The following is a 16,997-nucleotide window of genomic DNA, read 5'->3' on the forward strand; positions in this document are numbered from 1 at the left end:
TCTCCCATACTGTGTGTTGTCTTTTCTTCTCCTTTTTTTTGTCAGTGTCACGTGGCATGCAGGATCTTAGTTCCCCTACCAGGGATCGAACCCATACCCCCTGCAGTGGAAGTGCAGAGTCTTAACCACTGGACGGCCAGGGAAGTCCCTGTGTGTTACCTTTTCATTTTCTTTATAGTGTCCCTTAAAGTATAACATTTTAAATTTTGATTTAAAAGTATTAATCTCTTTGGCTTTCTTCTTGCCTCCTTCCCTATACTGATGACAATTACTTTAATAGTTCAGTGCTGGCAACTTGGTCATAAGTAAATGCCCCTAAAATTGAATTGAACTGAATTGGACAAACTTGCTTGTTTGCTGTGAGGATCCTGTGAAATAATTGAAGCCAGTGAGGTCTGAGGCCATCAAAGTACTGAGCAAAGATCAAAGGTCACAATGTCTGAGTTTCAACTTCACCAGAATAAAGAGATATTTCAAGGGTCTGAGTGTTACATGAATAAGGTTTTCATTTTTCAATTTAAATTTTACTACTTTCCTGGGAGTTCTGTCATTAATTGGTTTTGAATTATATCGAATTATTTTTCTGCATCTATTGAGATGGTTATATTTATTTTCCTTTATTCTGTCAATGTGGTGAATCCCATTGGTCGCTTTTCAAATGTTAATCTTGAATTCCTGAAATAAATGTTATTTGAGTCATAATATATTTTTATTTATAACTTTCAAAACATTTTGGTTTAACTTCATTATAATTTGATAGTATTTTGGATTTTGTATATTTTCCTGAGATACATCAGCCTGCAATTTTCTTTTGTTGTAATATCCTTGTCAAATTCTCATATCTGCATTAGTCTGGCTTTATAAAGTAAACTGGGAAGTATGTTCTCTCCATTTCCTGAAAGATTCTGTAAAAGATTTGGTACTATTTCTTTTTTAAATGTTTAGAAAAATTCACCAGGGTAGCTATTTTCTCTTGAAGTTTTCTTTATAAAAAAGATCTTAAGTTACTTGTTTTTGTAAAGAGGTTTAGGAATAGTCACATTTTCTATTACTTCTTGTTCATAATGTTAAGTTCAGTTTTTTCAAAGATTTTAAAAAATTCATTAAATTTTTGCATAATAAGCATAAGGTCATTTATGATACATTTCACTAACTTTTTAATGTTTAGAAGTTCTGCAGTATGATGTTTCCTTTTTCATTCTGATATTGGAAATTTGTGTTACCTTTCTTTTTTCCTGATCAGTTTTGCCAGGTGCTTTTCAATTTTATTACTTTAATCTTTGTTCACTAAATTATATGTCTGTGTTCTCTTTTATTTATTTCTGCTCTTCCTTATTTCTTTCTTTCAATTTTTGGAATTGAGTTTGCTCTTATCTTTCCAGCTTCCTAAAATGAATTTTAATAATTGGTTTTCCACTTTTCTAATATATGCATTTATTGTTACAAATGTAGTGACATCCCTCAAGTTTTGATAACATAATTTAAAATTTTTTCTCTTATTCAAATTTTTAAAAAATTCTCTATGATTTTTTTCTTTGATTGAGAGGTTTTTTAGAAATGTATTTCTTATCTTCCAAACTTACTTTCAGTTACTGATTTCTAGTTTAATTTCACTGCAGTCAGAGAAAATCCTCAGTATGACACCCCCCCCATCCCAACACACACAGAATTTATTCTTTCCTCCATTAGGAAGAGGGGATTAGTGACTGATCACCTCTATCCATTCTATAACCGAGGCAGACGGAGGTCAGCTTGCAGGTTTATTTGAACTCACTTCACCTCTGGTATTATCTCTTCAGAGAAACACCTATGATATGTTTGCTTAGACTCTCCTTCTATTGAGGCTTTGTGTCCTTCATATTGGGAGCCTGAGAAAGACTTTGATCTGTATGTCTGTTCTAGGCCTCCAATATCCCATGCTGCCTCTGATCCCAGCAAAAGTTTTTTGGAGATAACTAACCACCTTCTAGATTTCAATCTGCCATGCCAGCCCACAAAGCTATCAAAACTCTGCTGATTTATTGTTTTCCTAGTAAAGACACACTAACTATGACAAGCCAGAGTCTCCACTCATCTCCAGATCTGGCAAATGGTTAATTACCTCCGCTCACCCAGGATGGATCTTCCTGGCTTTGCTTCCACATCTTTATGATGTCTTTAATAACATGATGTATGTGGTTTTTCAGCTTGTGGGCTTTTTCTAGATGTTGTTGTAGGACGGATGAGCTGCCAATACTTACAACAAGCTTCTTGGAGGCAGGAGTCCCCTTTGTGGTTTCTTATATTTGTTTTCCCTTATTCACTACTTTTTGATTGTTCGCTAGTATACAATCTGAGTTAAACAGGAAGCTCTGCCTCCCTCACACTTCTTACACATATAAATGTCAGGTAAAATATAACAGGAAATATTTAGAAGGTATACAGACAGTCTTAGAAGCAAGTAGGAAATTCAAAGTACCAGAAGTGACAATGAACTTCTAAGACACAGATCTAAGTGGGAGATGAAGCCAAAAGGAACACAGTTCATTGGAAACAGATACATACTTTGGGTCTGGGATGGAACATCCACAGGAAACCCATATACAGTGGAGAATAAATAATAATCTTTTCCCCCAAAAACACCAGGAAAGAAAACAACAGCAGCAGCAGCAACTACAATGAAACCTTTAGATGGAAAGCTGTCTAGAGGCACTGTCATTAGGCCAAAGCTAGGAATACAGGCCTGCGCTAGCCCTAGGTGTGGAGTGCTAACCTCAATTACTAAACTTGTGAATACCCCAAGCCAAAAAATTAACTGAAGCTCAGTCCTGTAAAATAGTTAGGGCTTCTGGAGATGAAAGCTCATATTGAAGCCCTAGGAATATTCCCACAACTCAGCATAAAACAATACCGGCTAAAGGGGAGATTGCAGAAACATACGAAGCACCTGAAGAAATACATTAATGTTAAAGCTGGTAGACAAACAAATGGGAGGGTTGCCTCCCAGGGACACAGGTAATAAAGCAATCTGAAAAATAATTTTAAGTTAGGATGTTTTAAATAGAAAAATAACAAAGAATGTTTCCACTATGATGATCTGAAAGTACTCTTGCTACAAATTCCTAGGAAGCCTGGGTAAAATATAATAAAAACATATTTTAAAGGTACAAAAGAACACTTACAAATGAAAAGTAAACCACCAGGTGCCGAAATGAAGAGGGAATAAAACCAGAGCTCTAAGCATCTATTTATTATTACTGCCTCGGGGGCTGAACAGAAGGGAAAGAAAAAGGCAGGTAGGTGCTTGCCTCTGTCGAATTTGGGTTTGGGTTTCAGTGCCCTTGTATGGACAGGAAACAGGGGCTTACTTGGGGTGCACTGTTGGAATAGAAACCCCTGCACAAAGCTGGAACCTACAAAGGACCACAGGAATTATAAAAACATGTCCACTTACTGGCACAGGTGGACCATGGAGGCTTCTCTTCTCTGTCTCTGTTCTGGAACTGATTAAAAATTTTCTCCTGAGGCATCCAACCCTGAGTGAGGGATCTGTACGAGAACATAATAAATTTCTGTTTTAAATGATTGCAGAAATAAAAGGAATTACTGAAACTAAAGACATGAAAAGACATCATAACAAAAGGGAAGGGGCCAATGATTTTTCATAGAAAATTACATACAATTTCTTTAGAAAAAAATTGAAACTGAAATATAGAGTGCAGAGAGGAGAGGGCAAAAGTACGGACGACAGATTAAGATACATGGAGTATAGGAAGAGAAGTTACAATGCTGTGACAATGATCAAAGAGACAATGGGAAGGGTTTTTGAAAGTTAATGGCAGGAATTCTCATGTTTGAGAGATACAGTGAGTTTTGGGACTTCCCTGGTGGCACAGTGGTTAAGAATCCACCTGCCAATGCAGGGGACACAGGTTCGATCCTTAGTCCAGGAAGATCCCACATGCCGCGGAGCAAATAAGCCCGTGTGCCACAACTACTGAGCCTGTGCTCTAGAGCCTGGGAGCCACAGCTACTGAAGCCTGCACACCTGGATCCCGTCTCCACAACAAGAGAAGCCACCACAATGAGAAGCCCACACACCACAATGAAGAGTAGCCCCCACTCGCCGCAACTAGAGAAAGCCCACACGCAGCAACAAAGACCCAATGCAACCAAAAATAAATAAATAAATAAATTTAAAAAAAGAGAGATACAATGAGTCTCAAGCAGGATAACTGATAAATCTACAACTATATGACTTGTATACAAATATAGAGAAAAACTATCTCAATAGCGAACAGAAAGAGAGACTACTTTAAAAGGAATAATAATTAACATGGTTGTAAACTTTTCAATAGAAAAAAACAGAGACCAGAAAGAAAATGAGCAAACCAACTAAATAGGAAGCCTGGTAAATGGATAGGAAAAATAAATAGGAAGCCTGGTAAATGGATAGGAAAAAATAATGTGGTATAATTGAATCTAAATATATCAAGAATTTTCATCAGTATTAAGAATTAAACATGCCATTTAGAAAACGTATTTATAGATTGAATAAAAAATAAACATCAGCTCTATATAAAATTATACACAATGGAGAATTGAGGAAGGAAAGCGAAAAGAACTGATATTTCTTTAAATTATTTATTAACATTATTAACCAGACACACAGGAATTAATATAAAAGGTATTTATGTTTCTTCAATTTCCACAGCCATGCGTTAAAAATAGTCATTTGAAAAGTGACAAATTATGTTTAAAATTTTCTTGCAATTTATCTATTACATGACCCTACATCCTGCAACATACCTTCTTGGCCCCCAAAACTCCACCCATCCTGGTGGTCCTCACAATATGGGGAGATTGAAACAAGTCAAACCAGTTAACCCTGAGACAGATCCTACCCCATCCCATCCAACCCAGTTTTTTTCACCCACTCTCACTTATTACATTAGGACTCAGAGTCTATTTGGAGTATGGAATGGGATAAATACAACTGTTTCATTGCAACCCATTTTTTAATCCAAATTACTTCACATCCAATTGGTAAATGAAGGGGTGATGTGATCATAATATGAAATATATGTTTGGTCATATAAGATTTTCCCCAACACATTAGTGACTTGAAACATTCAAGCATAAGTTTCCTCACATGTAAAAAGAAAGACTCAGCAATATATAAAAAGAAATGTGAGAAGGTGGAAGTCCTAAAAAAAAAAACTTCTTTAAGTGACAGCAGTGGCTGACTGATACGGCCAGTACACCCTAAGGCGCTCCCCATTGACTTAGACATTTTTATAATCCTTTCCTCTTGAATGTGGTTGGGACCTGCTACTTTCTTCAAGCAAACAGAGTATCTCAAAGGTGAAGGGATAGTAGTTCCAGTGATTAAGTTATGTCATATAAGACTTCCTCTTAGGAGACTGCAGTAGAGATTCTCCTTCTAGCCTAGAAGTAGCTGCAATGTTGTGAGAGGGGGGGTGAATGAGAGCCCATGAGGACATGAGGCAAGGAGCTATAGGCAGCCCCTAGAAGCTGAGAGCAGCCCTCACCCACAGCCAGCAAGAAGAGGGGGACCTCATTCCTGCAATAGTAAGGAACTGAATTCTGCCAACAGCCATGTGAGCTTGGAAGGGGACCCCAAGCTCCCCAGAGAAACAGAACCTGGCTGACACCTGGATTGCAGCCTTGCAGCTCCCTGAGCAGAGGACCCAGCTTAACCAGTCAGACTCTGATCCACAGAAATTGTGAGATAATAAATGTGCCTTGTCTTAAGTCCCTAAGCTGGTGATAATTTATTACACAGCAACAGAAAACGAATACAATTGTTTTAGTGGCTTCAAAAACTGCCATACTGGGCCTCCCTGGTGGCGCAGTGGTTGAGAGTCCGCCTGCCGATGCAGGGGATACGGGTTCGTGCCCCGGTCTGGGAGGATCCCATATGCCGCGGAGCGGCTGGGCCCGTGAGCCATGGCCGCTGGGCCTGCGCATCCGGAGCCTGTGCTCCGCAACGGGGGAGGCCACAACAGTGAGAGGCCCGCATACCGCAAAAAAAAAAAAAAAAAAAACTGCCATACTTTCCCTCGTGTTAGATTATATGGGGAACCTGGGAATACAGATGAAGAAGCTGCAGAGACATTTACCCCAGGATTAGAATAATTGAATGTGAAGACATCAACACTCTAGATGAGATTTTTAATTTTAAAGAAACTTTCTCCCAAGCAAGTGACCTCAAGTTCCTCATTTTGAAGGAAGAAGCCCAGTTTAAGGCTGCAAAGTTTCAGGTGGTTGAGATGTCTGTGACAATGATGTTGATGACAGTGGAGATTTAACTGTGGTAGGCTTTTTTTGTTTTGATTTTTAATATTTTTCCAGTGTTATGATTACAAAGTTTCATAACTTTTTAATGATTTTCATCTACTCTATTTTTTCCATAAGCCCTGTAAATTTTAGTGTTGGGAGTGTGTGCACACACACACACACAGTTTACCCTTGAACAACATGGTTTGAACTGCACAGGTACACTCTTTTTCAGTAGTAAACACTGCAGTACTACAGGAACCATGGTTGGTTGAACCTGCAGGTGCAGAACAGTGGATACTGAGGAACCTTGTACACTGAGTGGTGGCTGTAAGTTACACTCAGATTTTACACTGTGTGGGGAGGTCAGCTCTCCTAACCCTTGTGCTGTTCAAGGGTCAACTGTAGAAACAGATATACACAAACATGCACACAAACACACACAGATATACGCAACACAAATACAGACACAGATATACACAAACACACAGATATAGGTACACACACACACACACACACAATTCACATATGCATATATAGTATTATAGAAGAAACACGTATATCTGAACCTCTCCATTCCCAGAACAAAGACACAAATGACAGCACAAGCCTGAAGACACTGTACCTACTCCTTTGGACCCTGTTCTCTTCAAGACACACTGAGTCCACTGGACAATTAACGTCCTGTATATATCCTGTCCTAAGGCCCATCACAAGTATCTGGTTAAGTGTAAATCTGGTAGGGGATGAGGGTTATGCTCAATGTTTGATTCTCCAAAAACCCCTCCACCACCTTGACACACACTGTACATGGTGCTGGTAAAGGAACCATATTTTCATACAAACACTCATTTTATTAATTGAGGTCAATGCATTGGGTATATTTTTTACTAAGACAATCTCTATACCTATATCAGTAAAGCTTCTCTGTATTTCCAACCAGATTTATTTCATTCTTTGTTTCCTGTCTCCTGGCGTGAACAACGTAAACTATTTTTTAACAGAGAAGAGGGGATATGCCATAGGATAGAACAGGGGTTAGCAAACTATGACCCATAGGCCAAATCCTGCCCAGCCCAATTCTGTAAATAAAGTCTTATTGGAACACAGTCAATTCATTCATTTACATATCATCTATGACTTCTTTGGAGTTACAGTGGCAGAGTTGAGTAGTTGTGACAGATAGCATGGTCCACAGAACTGAATTAGAAATAAAATAGAATATTTACTATTTGTCCTTTTAGAAAAAAAGTTTGCCAGCCCCTGAGATTGAAATCTAAGGCCTCTAAAAACTTGTAATTAGAGTTTCTATTTCTCTTGCCTGTTTTCCATCCCAGAGTAAGCCATCAATTGTGCCATCCAGTAACTCTTATCTCCCTAAAGGTATTTTAAGAGACAGAAAACACTTCCATCAACCACTGTCACTTCTTCCCTAACCAAAGAAGGAGGAGATTGAAAAGATTTTAAAAGTTCTTAGTTTGGCAAAAGAAGCCAATTTTATCTTCAATTGGGAAAAAATAATTGATAGCTCAATTTCGGCCCTTGCATCCACACTTGTGTTGATTTTGCCTCCTTTATATTATGCATTGGAATTTATGTCATAGATATATGACACACATATGTCATAGATATATACATAGACAAGTGTCACATACAATATGTGATGTTGTTGTCTCCTTTATCCCCTCCTAAAACAAATCAATCAGATACAAGCTATCCTCGGGTATTTGTTTTTTTGGTTATCTTTTAGCTTCAGTGATAATTTGTACAATTTGTGTCACTTTAGATGTACCTCTAATCCCCCCACCCCCACCAAATGTGTAAATTGAAAGAAGTTAGCCATCTCCTCTCTGAGCTATTTAAAGTAAATTCTGTTGAAAGATATTAGGTGAGAAAGGTTAATGTTAAACTAATGCAGACAAATGGTGTCTAATACAATTGAAATGATAAATGACCATTTGAATTTCGTCATAGATATATGACACATATATGTCATAGATATATACATAGACAAGTGTCACATACAATATGTGATGTTGTTGTCTCCTTTATCCCCTCCTAAAACAAATCAATCAGATACAAGCTATCCTCGGGTATTTGTTTTTTTGGTTATCTTTTAGCTTCAGTGATAATTTGTACAATTTGTGTCACTTTAGATGTACCTCTAATCCCCCCACCCCCACCAAATGTGTAAATTGAAAGAAGTTAGCCATCTCCTCTCTGAGCTATTTAAAGTAAATTCTGTTGAAAGATATTAGGTGAGAAAGGTTAATGTTAAACTAATGCAGACAAATGGTGTCTAATACAATTGAAATGATAAATGACCATTTGAATTTCGTCTCCAGTGGAGATGCAGGCGCTGATGAGCTCAGTGTGCAGCGCTGCTGTCTCCTATTTGTCATAATTATAGAATAGGTTTTAGGTCATTTACCTAGAAAGAGTGTCTAGAGTTTATTGTTTAAATGGAAACCTTTCTCTGCCTGGAAATCTTCCTGTGATCTTTTATTATCTGAGACAGATGAGCAGTCATCCCTGACAAATTGAATGAAGCCATTATTAGTTGGGAAATTGTATGTTCTGGAAAGTCTCATACTTGTTCACTGCTCTTAAATACTGTGACTGGCTATTCTCTCTCTTTTGTCTCTGTGAATGTGAGGGGATGTGTGTTATGTTGGTAAATACATTATTGGCTTAAATGTTCCTTAATGTCCAGTATGCCCAGTCTTCTTTATTACTACTAGGAGAAAAATTTCTCAAGCTGGCATGCCCTCATTCTCCCAGTCTAAGAACAGTGGAACCTGAAGAAGACTTTTAGAAAAGTACAGATGCTCTCTTGACGGGGTTTCCCTGGTGGCGCAGTGGTTAAGAATCTGCCTGCCAATGCAAGGGACATGGGTTCGATCCCTGGTCTGGGAGGACCCCACATGCCACGGAGCAACTGAGCCCATGTGCCACAACTGCTGAGCCTGCGCTCTGGAGCCCGCGAGCCACAACTGCTGAAGCCCACATGCCTAGAGCCCATGCTCTGCAACAAGAGAAGCCACAACAATGAGAGGCCTGCACACCGCAAGGAAGAGCGGCCCCCACTCACTGCAACTAGAGAGGGCCTGTGTGCAGCAACGAAGACCCAATGCAGCCAAAAATAAATAAATAAAATAAATAAATTTTTTTAAAAAATTAAAAAAGAGAAGTATCAGTCATATCTCACACATCTGACTTTTATTAATGTTTCTTTTCCAAGACACATATATTAAAAAAAAATCTAAAACAAACAAAATACCAAGAAAATTAAAACACCACTACTTCCTCTCCATCTTCACTATCAGCAGATGCCCCTGTTTATATTCCACTGAAGGAACAGAAGTAGTCAAAGGAACATATGTATAAGTTCCACCATATAAACCCAGCCACCTACAGCTGGGCCCGCATGCTCTACCTTTTCTCCCATTACCAGGATGAGCTACCTATGCCCCTACTGAAGGTCAGTTCATCTGTTTGTGCACTATGTCTGGCAATATGATTTTCCTCACTATTGGATGATTCCTATCAGCATTAAAATAGGTTCTTATTTCTCCATTTGAACAAACCCTCAAACATACCAACACAGACCTCTTGATTTACTTCACCTTCCAATTTGGTATTATTTGTCTCCTTACCTTTATATCTAATTCCTGGAAAGAAATCATAACTGACTCTCATTTCTCTTTCCCATTCTCTTTAGAACCCACTTCAGTCAGGTTTTGCATCTCCAATTCCATTGCAATTTCTCCTACCAAGGCCACCAGTGAATGTTGTTAGGTTAAATGGTAAATATTCACTCCCAATGTTCCTCCACTTATCAATAGCATTTGATCAGCGTATGCCCCTCCTCCCACTCAGTATGAGGTCAGCATTACCCTGAGAGCAAAGACACTAAAAGAAAACTACAGACTAATATATCCTTTATAAACATTTGTGTAAAAATCCTTAACAAAATAGCAGCAAACTGAATTCAGAAGCATACTGGTAGGATTATACAACATGACCAAGTGGGATTTATTTTTGGAATGCCAAGATGGTTCAACATATAAAAATAAATCAGTGAAATACACTACATTAATAAAGAAAAAAAATGATCACTTCAATTGATGTAGAAAATAAATTTGACAAAATTCAACACCCCTTCTTGACAGAAACACTCAATAAAGTAGGAACAGAAAACTACCTCAGCATAATAAACAGCATATATGAAAAACCCACAGAGAACATCATATTCAAATACTAAATGTCTTTCTTTAATATCAAGACCAAGGCAAGGATGCTGGCTTTCACCACTTATATTCAACACAGTACTGGAAATAATAACCAGAACAATCAGGCAATAAAAACAAATAAAAAGTACCAAAATTATATAGAAAGAAGTAAAATTGTTACTGTTCACAAATTACATGATCTTATATACAGAAAAATGTAAAAGATTCCACAAAAAAATTGTTAGAATAAATGAATTCATTAAAATGGGAAACAAAGGCAACACACAAAAATAAGTTGCCTTTCTATACACTAACAATCTGAAGAGAAAGGTCAAAAAAACAATTTCATTTATAATAGCATTAAAAAGAACACTTAGGGGCCTCCCTGGTGGCGCAGTGGTTGAGAGTCCGCCTGCCGATGCAGGGGATACGGGTTCGTGCCCCGGTCTGGGGGGATCCCATATGCCGCGGAGCGGCTGGGCCCGTGAGCCATGGCCGCTGGGCCTGCGCGTCCGGAGCCTGTGCTCCGCAACGGGAGAGGCCACAACAGTGAGAGGCCCGCAAAAAAAAAAAAAAAAAAAAAAAAAGAACACTTAGGAATTAACTTAATCAAGGAGATGAAAAACTTGTATAATGAAAAACTACCAAACATTACTGAAAGAAATTAAAGAACACATAAATAACTGGAAAGACATTCCCTGTTCATGGACTGGAAGACAATATTGTTAAGATGGCAGTATTACCTCCAACAATCTACAGAGTCAGTGCAATCCCTCTCAAAATCCCCATGATGTCTTGCAGCAATAGGAAAATCCATCCTAAAATTCATATGGAATCTCAAGGGACCCTAAATAACCCAAAAAGTCTTGACAAAGAGAAACCAATACTAGAGGATTCACACTGTGTCCTGATTTCAGAACTTACTACAAAGTTTCAGTAACCAAAACAGTTGGGTACTGGCATAAAGACAGACATGTGGAATAAAGAGCCCATAATTAAAACCTCCCATATACGGTCAAATAATTTTCAATAAGAAGGCCAAGACCATTCAATGGGGGAAATGACAGTCTTTCAACAAACAGTGCTAGTAAAACTGGATATCCACATGCAAAAGAATGAAGATGAACCCTCACCTAATACCATACATAAAAATTAATTCAAAATCAATCAAAGACCTAAATGTAGGACACAAAAGTAATAACCTCTTAGAATAAAGCATAAGGAAAAGCTTCAGACATTGGATTTGGCAGCAATTTCTTGGCTATGACACCAAAGGCATAGTCAGTAAAAGGAAAAAAAAAAACTGACAAATTGAACTTCATGCTTTTTTAAAATTGTGCCTCAAAAGATACTATCAACAGAGTAAAAAGGCAACCTACAAAGTGGGAAAAAATATTTTCAAATCATGTATCTAATAAGGGATTGATAATCTTAATACATAGGAAACTTGTAAAACTCAACAATGACAACAACAACAAAAAAAGATTCAAAAATGAGCAAAGAACTTAAATAGACACTTCTCCATGGAAGACATGTAAACGGCTTCTCCTTCCCCAGAATCTTACCTAGATGATGATCCTCCCTCCAATCACCTACAATTCCTTTTCTCCAATCATGCCTTCCCTATGAAGAGAGATTTCTTCTTTCTGTCTGTATGTGTGTGTGTTATTTTTAAGAAAAGTGGAAAAATGTGGACACTTCCTTTTTTAAGAAAACTCTTACAAGCAACATGAAAAGATTTATAGATACTGGTAACTAAGCAACTGAAAAAAAATCTAAATAATATCATCTTGTTAGTAAGATTTGAGAACACACTGAGCATCTCCTACTTTCTCACTAAAGGTCAATAATGCTACGTGGTGACATATTCTAATTCTGTCTTCATTACAGTCATTTGGGCATTTGTCAGCCATCCTGAATTCTTTGAAAAAACAATTCCAAGTATGCAAATTGTGTAATACAAATATGAACTGTTAAAAATACACAGTAGAGAGAAAACAGAGTATCAATCTCAAAGTAGATTCCCCAAGTTCTTATACTGGGCAATTTAGAGAAATTGGTAATGAAAATCAATAGATGCCTGTACCCTTCATGGGAGAAAAGGTTCTTACCAGTTACACATATTCATCCAATATTTAGGCAACATGTGAGCACATTAACATGTACTGACCACCTACACCCACAAGGTACTATGATCTGTATGTTCACATACACTATTTTATTTAATTCTCATATCATTTCTGTATTATTATTCCAATTTTATATATGAGAAGGGAAACTACTTAGTGAGGGATGCAACTGATATTAAATTCATGTCTGTTTGATTAAAAGGATAATATAGTCTCTACTGGTATACATTAGTTCGTTCATCAAATATTTATTGACATTCTTCTTGGTGCAATAGTTCTTGGTATAGCTATTTGAAACACAGTGTCTTTCATCAAAAGCTTACCCTCTCATTGGATAGTGACAATGAAAATGCATACAACTATAATACATGAAAGGATGTGATCAATTTCATGGGAATTTTATAAACTAAATGCTGTAGTATAATTGATGTAGGTAACTCTGGAGGCCAGAACTTCATTTTGGAGGAAAATGGAACAACCTAAGTGAAAACTAATAAAAACTGCCTGACCAATAATAAAAGCTAATATTTATTGAGTCCTGCCAAGTGGTTTACACATATTAATTCATTTGATTTTTCAGCCATCCTATGAACTCCCAATTGTCTATATTAAGTGCTTTATGCAAACTCATCCATCTAATAAGTGGCATAACTAAAATCCAAGACCAGGCTGTCAATCCCAATTTCTGCTTCCCAATAGTTATGCCTCACTGCATCTCAAGTAAAGAATATGACATCTCAGGAATAATTTCATCAAAGAATGCAGACATAATATATGCAGATACAATGTATATGAAAAACTGTAACATAAATTACACTAGGGATAGCAAAAGGAACATAGCTGGTTCTACAAAAAGTTTCTACATTTTGAAGTGGTACAGTGTTAGTTCTAAGTAGATTGTGAAAGGATATGTATAGTGCAATTCCCTAGAGGAGGCATGATAACAATACATAACGATAATACAGCGAAGAAGCCAAGATGCCAGTAGATAAATTAAAACAGAACACTGAAAAATATTTTAAATATCTAGTCAATTAGATTAAAAACATATTAAGTATATGGGCCTGGAACTCACTATGTTAGACACTGGGGTACACCAAAAGACATGGATAGGTACAATCTGGGTAGGTACAATCCCAGCCCTCAAGTGACTCATGATCCAGCAAAGAATGTAAGTATTTTAAACTGATAATGCACATATTAACTTCAGGAACATGGCTATTTCTGTCCAGTGAGGAAAGGAGGAGAAAGATTGGAGGGTATATGTATGTGTATACACACACACACATTTGTGTGTGTGTGTGTGTGTGTGTGTGTGTGTGTGTGTGATTTCTCAAGGGCACTACTGATATTTTGGGTCACATAATTATTTGTGTGGTGGACAGTCGTGTGCATTGTAGATGTTTAACATCATCTTTAGACTCCACTCACTAGATGTGATTAGATATGTACAGATACACATATATACATGTAAATGATTGCATGTAAATCATTATTAGAATGTAGTGTTAATAATATTAAAACTAATTTATATTAATATGTGTTAAGTTGTATTAGTGAGCTCTGGCATGCACATTACAATTGAAATATCTACAACTTTTTAAGTATTGCAAATAATTAATGAACATATAAAAAGGATGATTAATGGCCCAATGGAAAACAGCAAATAATGGTACCAAATTGTTTGGGGGTTTTGAGGAAGCTAGAATTTAAGGCCAGATTTAGAAGTTGAGTGAAAATTAATTGAACCAAAAAGGGTGTAAAAATCGTTGCTTTAAATCGATACGTAATATACTGTAGCGTAATCACCCTAAATTTGTTCTGCTTTTTCAAGTTTGCCTTGACATTCTTGAGCTTTTGCATTCCATTTTGCATTTTAGAATTAATTTGTCAATTTCTAATAATGCAGCTAGAATACTGATTGAGATTTCATTAAATCCATAGATCAATCTGAGGAGAGCTACATCATAACAATATTGAGTTGTCCAACATCTGAACATGGTATAACTGTCTATTTATTTAGATGTTCTTTTATTTTCCTTAATATGATTGTAGTTTGAAGGGCAGAGGCTTGTACAACTTCTGTTAGATTTATCCTTTTATTTGAGCTGTTTGATGTTATTGTAACGGTATTTTTAAGGCAATTTATTTCCTATTTTTTGTTGCTGACAGAATTATAATTAATTTTATAGTAAGCTGCATATAGTAAACTTGCTACATTTACTTATTAATTCTAATAGTTTGTCGATGCTTTTGTATTTTTCTATATTCACAAAAATACCATCAGACAATAAGAACAAATATATATTATTTATTAATTATTATAGGTTTCTTTTTTTTTTCTTGTCATATTACAGTAGCTGAGGCCGGTAGTATAATAATAGTTGAAGTGGTGATACAGATGTTCTGCTCTTGTTCCCTGTCTCTCCAGGAAAGCTTTCAACTATGCACCTAAAAGGAACCCGACTGAGATAAGGAATAAGAAGAAGACCCTGAGAGGTAGAATCACCAGGAGAGAGCAGTTATTTCCAAAGCCAAGGAAGGAGGGGATTTTAAGAAGATGGTGATGTATTTCTTGAGATCTGTAGAGTTTTCAAGCAAAACGAGACTTGAAGAATTTGTTGTGGTCATTTATTCTTTACTTGTCAAAGGCAAATAATAACTCCCTTAGAGACATGTTTTGGAAAGGTCAAATAAGAAAATACAGGAGAAGACCTATACGATTTGCGCATCTAGTGCACTAGAAGTTTTGGTTTCATCTTTTTTTTCTCCATCTAAAATAAATGGAAATTTGTCATACCGACAGGGTTTAGTAAACATCGAGATGATACACTAACTGTTATTCACCAAATTGCTTGATTTCCTGTTAAGCTAAACCTTGATTTATTCACTAGAAACAGTCTAGAAAAGTGATGTGTATCCACATTTATTAGACACTTTCTGAATGATTTGTTGTTTGTTTACGAACAGCAAATTCCTTTCATAGTGCAAGCACTAATTTAGAAGTATCTGTCTGGAAACGTGGCCTTTCTTATATAGACTAGTGATTTCAGAATTTTTACAAATATTGAATGTCATTTTGTCAGTATAACAGTAATAGGCTGCTATATTGATTATATGTCTTGATTATATGATATGTCTGCTCTGTTAGTAAATTAACACTTAAAATACTATGCAGAAGCCCATATTCATGGAAATAGTAGGTGAGGATAATTATTTTAGTAGCACTTGATACTTCACCATCTGCAAAGTAAAAACAACTTTTACCATAAATAAATTTTAAGAGATGCTAAAAAAAGTGCTAGACAGTCACTTGGACCCCAAATTTAGGTGGTGAATAAATAAACCTTTGGGTTGTACAACAGATAAATACTTTTCTAGAGATGGCTAAAAGATAGATAGCTTAAAATGGAATGTTTCTTTAGTGGCCCTGGTGAATTTCCAAAAAAAAAAAAAAATTTGTGTAGGATACCATCATCAAATGACTCTAGCTCACCATCCCTCTCAGACCCCACTGTTCTTTCTGAACTTTCCTCTAAGATTAGTGTTTTTCTTTGTCCCTGAGTGACTGCTTAGCCAAGAAATATCACTTCTCAATTTACTCTTAGGTAATTAAAGAAGATGACCATTGGTCCCTTCTATCTATTAGAATAGATAATTTAGATGTAATAATTTAGATGTCCAGTCCTCTGAAATAATTTAAAGCTTCTCTTTAAATTATTTAGAGCTTCTCTTTTCAACCAGCTCAGGCCTACTGATGGTGGAAAACGTGTTGAGAACACAGGAAAAGGTTGACCTTTTCACTACTATTCCTGCTTCCTCCAACTTCCCAACTTGGCTTCAATTCCTGATCCCTCCACTGTTGAGCTGGGAAGGGAGGAGGATGAAGGACACAAAATGTGTTAATTAGTCCCCTTTGAAATGTGTCTCTCTTACCCTCATGGATAGAGTTGAGTCTGTTTCCTGTGGGGTGATTTTATAGATTCTTGGGAGAGTCCCCCTTTCCCTGGGATTCTCTAATGTGGGGATTCTTTGGTTGTCCCCCCAGGACTCACCCTTCAATCTATAGTGTCACCTCCTAATAGGCTCTCTTATACTTGGGGTTCCACTGCCCACAAAGTCTTATTTCTTTCTCTATCTTTTAACCAGGCTTTTTTCTCCATCCTTCCTCCATAGGAAGCTTGCACTTTTCTTATGCCATTGGTGCAAGTGAACTGTTTCCCAAATGGCAAACCTCACCTCCACTGGCACAGACTATTGCTGCCAGCCGTGTACCCTCCTATTACTGGGGTGTGAGTCTAACTCTCTGGGTCCCTCAAACTCTAACACACACATATCAAGGTCCCCAGGTAGATCT

The sequence above is a fragment of the Mesoplodon mirus genome, assembly GCF_964341445.2.
Source record: "Mesoplodon mirus genome assembly, chromosome: 12".
NCBI lineage: Eukaryota > Metazoa > Chordata > Mammalia > Artiodactyla > Ziphiidae > Mesoplodon > Mesoplodon mirus.